The sequence below is a fragment of the Alnus glutinosa genome, chromosome 8 (assembly GCF_958979055.1).
Source record: "Alnus glutinosa chromosome 8, dhAlnGlut1.1, whole genome shotgun sequence".
Lineage (NCBI taxonomy): Eukaryota > Viridiplantae > Streptophyta > Magnoliopsida > Fagales > Betulaceae > Alnus > Alnus glutinosa.
Window position 1 is genome coordinate 5,429,660 of NC_084893.1, and position 6,921 is coordinate 5,436,580.

Below are 6,921 nucleotides of genomic sequence, written 5' to 3' on the forward strand. Positions count from 1 at the left end.
AGATAATCAAATAATATTAAAGATATTCTTGAACAAAACACATTTTCTAACTTTAAACGTTCTATTATTGAAAATAATGGAGAAAATGAAAATAATAATAATATTCAATTATGTTGTGGGTAAAGATTTTTTAGGGTTTTTTATGAGCATTGAACAGTCAAAATTCCAATCAGAATTTAAAAAGACAACAATTTTGCATTTTATAAAGTGAAAAAAGTAATTTTTAAATAAAAACATAATATCAATATTATAGTTAATATATATATTAAAAAAATGCCTCACTTTTTTTTTTGAGACAAAAAAAAAAATTAAAAAAATAATAAAAATAAAAATGTCTCACTTAAATCTTAAACTAGTCGAAAGAGAAGAATACACAGAGAGACCGAGAAGAGAAGAGTGCGGTGGTTTGCCAGGGGAGGGAGGTCTCAAGCCTCCCTCCTCCCGGGTTTCGTTTCCTCTCTTAGCTCCCTTTGGGCTAGAGAGGTTTTGTTTCCTCCCTTGGTTGTTCCCACTGGAGGCTAGAGTCTCCCAGCCACTAGGGCTGTGGAGTTTTGAAGTCCCCCTGGACTTGTTCCGGTGGTGGGTTAAGTCCTCCTAGTCCTTGTGGACTATGGAGTGTGGTTGGGTTTTTAGTTTTTAATAGGTTTTTCTCTGTTATTGGCGGGATAACACCCTGGAGAGGCTCCGGAGGAGGAGAGACCGCTGTTTGTGTCACCGGCGGAACGATTTGGGTGTGTTCCAGTTTTTCTCATTTTTCAAGGCCAGATCTACTCTGTTCTGCCGTCCTTTCGTCGACACGCATCCCCCCTTCTTGCTCGCCGTTGTCCTCCGATGCTGCTGCTGCTTGATACGGCCGGAACGCTCCCCGGTGACCGGCGCGTGGTCATCACGCGCCTGAGTGTTTTTCACTCCTTGGGCCGGGCGTGATGGCTACATTCCTTCTCTTCTGCTGTGTTTGGTGGCGTTCGGGTGTTTATGGGGTTCGGCTGCTGCAGGGGATCTTTTATCGCCGGCGCGTGTTCTACACGCGATGTCTCCGGCGGTTCTTTTTCCGACGTCAGCTTTTGGTTTTGGGTGTTTTTCCTGTTCTTGATTACAAATTGTATTTGGCTTTTGCTCAATGTTTAATCTAGCCTAGTCATAGCTTTTTAGCACAGATTATTTGTGACCGATTCCATAGTGCAAGTAGTGGTGTGGTCCTCCGTCAACGCATAGGCACCTTTCTATTGACTAGGTTTATCTGTAGCAATTGTCGGTATGATCTGAGTTTTTTGGGGTATTTGTATTGGGATTTCTGTATTGTTATGAGTTTAACTCAGTCTGATTGTAATTTCGTTATCCCTTGGATGAATTAATGAAATTATTAAATTTCCTTAAAAAAAAAAAAAAAAAAATCTTAAGCTAAGTCGTCGAGCCGCAGTGCTATACGTACACATAATAATTGAATTGCTTGTAAATGAAAAATTCTCCATCTTTGACCGAGTAAATGAAAAAGACTTAAGTGGGGGTAGGTTGGAAACTACACGGATGGAACGTACGATCAGACAGGAGTGTCTATATATATATATATATATATATATATATATATATATTTTGAACAAAGTAGCATGTGCTACTCAATATATTGATGAAAAATCCCAAAGGTTTACAACATGAGAAGGAGGAACAAGACTCCTACAACTCTAAGCCAGAAGGATCTAACTTAAGAAACAGCTGCCTTAGCAGAAACTTAAACCTTACAAGAATTATATTGGGGCCTCTCTTTACATTAATGCACTCTCAAAATAAAAGAGGGCCTATCTAGCATTTAGCCACTAAAATTCCAGTAAAATTTAAGCAATACAAAGACAAACTGTACTGGAGAAACAAAAGAATGCACAACACAACAGCAGAAACACCCAAAGCAGGACGCCGGCAGTGGAGAAATGGCCAACACTCCGCCGGAGCGGCGGCGCGTGTAACACATGCGCCGACACCGGAAGCACCCAACAGTAGATCCGACGCCGTATACCCCCGGCACCGACAAGCACGGCTTAAAACGATGGAGCGTGGCCTTCACGCGCAGTCAGAGCGTAAAAACTCTCTGGCGCGTGAGGACCACGCGCCGATCTCCGGTGGACCACGCGGCCGAAGCTCCCGGCAGTAAGGGCGGAATATGACGGGGAACACAGCTGGGTGGCGCGTGTCTAGCAGAAGTCGACTGATGTGCGTAGATCTGGCTTCGAAAACCGAGAGAAACAAACTTAAAAACCGGCCAAAGCACTCTGTCGACGACACCGGAGTCTGGCCACTCCCCAAACCGGACTTCTTGAAATGGATCTCACTGCCAAAACACCAGAAGAAAAAAACAACAAAACCTAAACAAACACAAGCCACCATAGCCCAAGAGAGCTCGGGGAAAACCAGCCACCACCGGTTCAAACTGGGGGGAACAAAATCTCTACAACTCAAGAGGCTGAGAGAGAAGCAAAAGCACAGCCGGGAGGAGATAGGCCAAAGCCTCCCTCCTCCGGCCAGACTGAAAAATCACGGAAGACTCTCAAACGGCGCTTTATTAAACTGTGGCTTCGTTAGGAGTGTCTATATATTAATTGTGATATTCACAGGTTTCTTCCACAAGGCAACATGAGGTTTGAGGTCAACAGACGCTTCCTCCTCGGTTTTCTTGTGCTTGTTTATACCCTGTTCCTTGGATGCAGCTTGTTTGTCACCGATAAGATTGAGAACCACCCTTTTCTCTCTAAATTTTGTATATATTGTTTGACATGTATACATATGTATGGTGTAGAGGCTATTGCTTCACATTATGATCTTTAACACCCGTTAGTTCTTTTTTTCTTTTTTCTTTTTTCATTACATATGTTTTGATCAGGTGAGAAAATGGAGAAGTTCATTCATGCAAGAGATGTGGAAGAATTGTTTGGAGATCAACCACCTCCACCCTCTAGGTTGCAAAGACGCCGAGAACCCAAACCACCACCGCCACCTCCTAGTAGGCCCAATGGGCCGAGTCCCTAATAGGCATTCCTTGTATTTTATGTATTAGACATATGTTGTATTAGAGAATGTATTCTCCATATAATTAAGATTGTTGTGAGTGGCTTTCGCCAAATAATGGGTTGTTATATTTGCTTTCCTTTTGAAATACTTCACATACCATGATTGAAAATTATTTAGTAACGTCTTTAATTGAATGATCAATTAGATTATTATATCAATTGTCCCTAAGGGATAACTTAATCAGCTGGAGACCACGCCTCATGAAATAGAGGTCACTAGTTCGAATTCCCCATCCCCCTCTTATGTGGACATGTCGAAACAAAAAAAAAAAAAAAAAAAAAAAAAAAAAAAAAAAGACAGAAAAAGATTACTATATCAACTCCAAGACCATCCCTCTTTCGGTTTGCATGCATAATTTTCAATCTCCCTCCAATATAATATTATTATGGGAAATTATTATGTATTCCCATATCTCTACTAAAATTCATAGCCTTCCATCCTCCAAAAGCCTCCATATCACAATTAATATATAGACACTCCTGTCTGATTGTTCCATCCATGTAGTTTCCAACCTAGCACTTAAGTCTTTTTCCTTAATTTACTCGGTCAAAGATCGAGAGTTTTTAATTTACATTCAATTCAATTATTATGTGTACCAGGGCGGCTCGATATGTTTTAAGGCTTAAGCCGAGTAGTTTAAGACATAAGTGAGGCATTTTTTTAATATATATATATATATATATATATATATATATATATATATATATATATATATATATATATATAGGGAAAATAATAGATTTACAACATCACCACAACAAGTGCACAACACTCCCTCACATGGGGTGGAGCCCAGTGTGTGGGGGCCCACTCCCATGTGAGGGAGTGTTGTGCACTTGTTGTGATGGTGTAGTGCATGAATCAAATCCCATAATATAGACACTCCTGTCTGATTGTTCCATCCATGTAGTTTCCAACCTAGCCGCACTCAAGTCTTTTTCCTTTACTCAGTCAAAGATCGAGAATTTTTAATTTACATTCAATTCAATTATTATGTGTACCAAGGCAGCTCCATATGTTTTAAGGCTTAAGGTGACTAATTTAAGACTTAAGTGAGGCATTTTTTTAATATATATTGGAGAAATAATCAACTCCAAAAACATGTGGGCATAAGGTAGTATCGGAGGCCGAGCCCGTCGGGTTAGCCTGACCAGATCAGACCTAAGTACAAGACCATTCATTATCTCCAAAAAGACGCATATCCCGAGTATATCAAGATAGACTTTTATCTCATCAAATATGGAATAAGGTACCTAATAGTATGACATCAGATAAAGAGGTAGTGTCCTATCCAGTTTGGACTCTATTATCCGGCCAATTTGAATTCTATGAAGATAAGATTAAAGGCTATATGATCTAGGAATCAGAGTCCTAATCAGATTAATTATGCTCCAAGCACTCCAATAGTTTCATAACTGTGAACCTATAAATAAGACTACTACACCATGTATTTTTTGTATACGCAGATTTTTTAAGTTCTGAGATTATTAATACTCTTCAGAAAATAAATAGTTTAAACTGACTTAGGCATTAGAGTAGGCGTAATTGACACCCCCGACTAGTTGTTTGCTATTTTGCAGATTATGAGGAGAGCGAATACCAAGGAAAGCGACGAATGACAAGACAACACGTCACCGTACCGAAAACTGCACGAGATGTTTTGAGCTAAATTAATCCCTTTTCAATTAATCCTCTGTATGTATTTTTCTTTTGAGCTAAATTAATCCTTCAAAGGGCTTTGTTTCTCTGCATGAGAAGTTTTAAATTTCTGTATTTTTTTTTTTTGCTTTCTACAATTTGAATGCAACATTCAAGTAGGCAATTTGTTTATTCCATCTATGGACCTTTTTTGTGCATGCCTTGACTAAAACGATCGAGATGTTCATATTCCATTATTTATGTTTTGAAGTGCCTTAGCAATAAAGGAGGACACACAGGCATGCCAGCCGACGCTTGATGTTGGTCCATGCTGGCTGCTGCATCACCCTCAACTTGATTCCGTGAAGGAAAAGGAAAGAATAAGAAAGGAAGAAGGGGGTACATATATATAAAGAAAATTTGAAATAAAAGCACTTAGACTATCCCCTTGACGTATATTTTCTGTACGTTATTAGATTTTATTAAATGATTTTGCAACTTGCATGATTCAGTGAATGACGACAAAAAAAAAACTCCTAAAATTTGAAAATATATAGTAAACTCAGGGATGCATGTTGTCAAGTTGCCTTTATTATATAGTCTCCATCTTTGACCCAGAATAGGAAAACGTACGTACAGGACTAATTAAAGTGGGTAAGGTATGAACTGCGCCTATATAATAATTGTGATATGTGCAAGTCTCTTCCACAATGCAACATGAGGTTTGAGGTAATCACGAGACGCTTCCTCTTTGGTTTTCTTTTGCTTACCGTCATGTTCCTTGCATGCAGCTTGTTCGTCACCGTCACCGGTAAGAGAAGTAACTTTTTCTCTATAAATTTTGTATATATTGATTTAGCCACACCGCTCCATCTGTTAGAATATATGTTCATATCTTTCAAAAAAAAAAAAATATATATATATATATATATATGTTCATAAAATCCTTGTGATTGATTATTAGCTGTGAGTTAATCAAATTCTTGTGATTTGATAATTACCTTATTTATATTGTATTCACTGTTCACATTTTTTCACATGTAACAGAGAATAGAAGTCGGTCGTGAGGTTTTTTTTTTTTTTTTTTTTTTCACCAATATGTTTCTTTGACGATTAAAGACAGAACGAGTTTCATCTTACGTACCTTGTGGACGCTTTGTCGTTCCTCAATAAGCATTGTATGCCAATCCAACGATTTTTCAAAGAGTAATTATTCATTGTCACCTTTTGATACAACTTTTCACCACCTTGTTTATGTGGCAAAGCGGTCCCCATCTTATTTTATTTTTAAAACTCATAAAGCAGTAAGGGACCACCTTACCACATTAGCAAGGTTACAATCACAATTGTATGGAAATATATTCTAACACCATCAATATTCGTAAAGATTTTCTCTTCTTGATATATAAGTCTAATATAACCTCCATAATGTGATTGAATGTGTGGTCAAATTTGTGGCACGGAAGGTGGAATAGCCTTACAATTAACCATAAAATATAGTGAAAAACTATGCAGTAAAATACAAGGCTACTAAAATTTGATGAACTTGACACCCGCGTTTATGTCAGATCTACTTTTAATTACACTGTATTTATGATATTTTAATACGAGTTAGTACCATCTTTGCTTTATTTTTTCTTTGTTTGAAACTATCGGTGGTAATTACTCTGATCAGGTGAAAAAATGGAGAAACTAGTTCATGCAAAAAATACAGAAGAATTGTTTGGAGCCGTAACCGTAAGTCAAAGGAAATGGCAACCTTTGCTCTTGGCAAAACTGCAGGAGGACGAGGAACGAACGATACCAAGACGGCCGCCGCCAGCTCCTAGAGCGCCCCCAGGGAATCGCCCCTAGGCTCGCCCTAACAGATATTCCTTGTATTTCATGTGTTAGACATTTCTTGATGTGGCGTAAATGTCATAAATAAATTTTACTCTAAATGTCAGTTCAGCAACAACTATGCATTGAATAAATGTGTTAACAGAAGATCGACACATTACACTTTGAGTTAACTTGTCCCTTCAATTTGATTTTTTTAACTACAGAATTTGGTCAATGACAAATTGGTGATGAATTCAACTCACTAATCAATAAAATCTTAATGATTGATCACCAGATTAACCGTATGCATAAGCATATGAGTGAATGGTTATCTTGGAGGAACCTCAATAATTGATGTTTCTGCTTCACAAACTTGTGTTGCCTTATTGAAACTCAATATTC

At 38.2% G+C, this 6,921-nt stretch overlaps 1 long non-coding RNA gene across 1 annotated transcript; it reads left to right on the top strand.

The window, feature by feature from the left end:
- Positions 1–5,390: 5,390 nt before the first annotated feature.
- LOC133875747 (uncharacterized) lies at positions 5,391–6,705 on the top strand. The gene is made up of 2 exons (XR_009901479.1): positions 5,391–5,509; positions 6,374–6,705. It is a non-coding gene; the product is annotated as an uncharacterized LOC133875747 (long non-coding RNA).
- Positions 6,706–6,921: the final 216 nt, after the last annotated feature.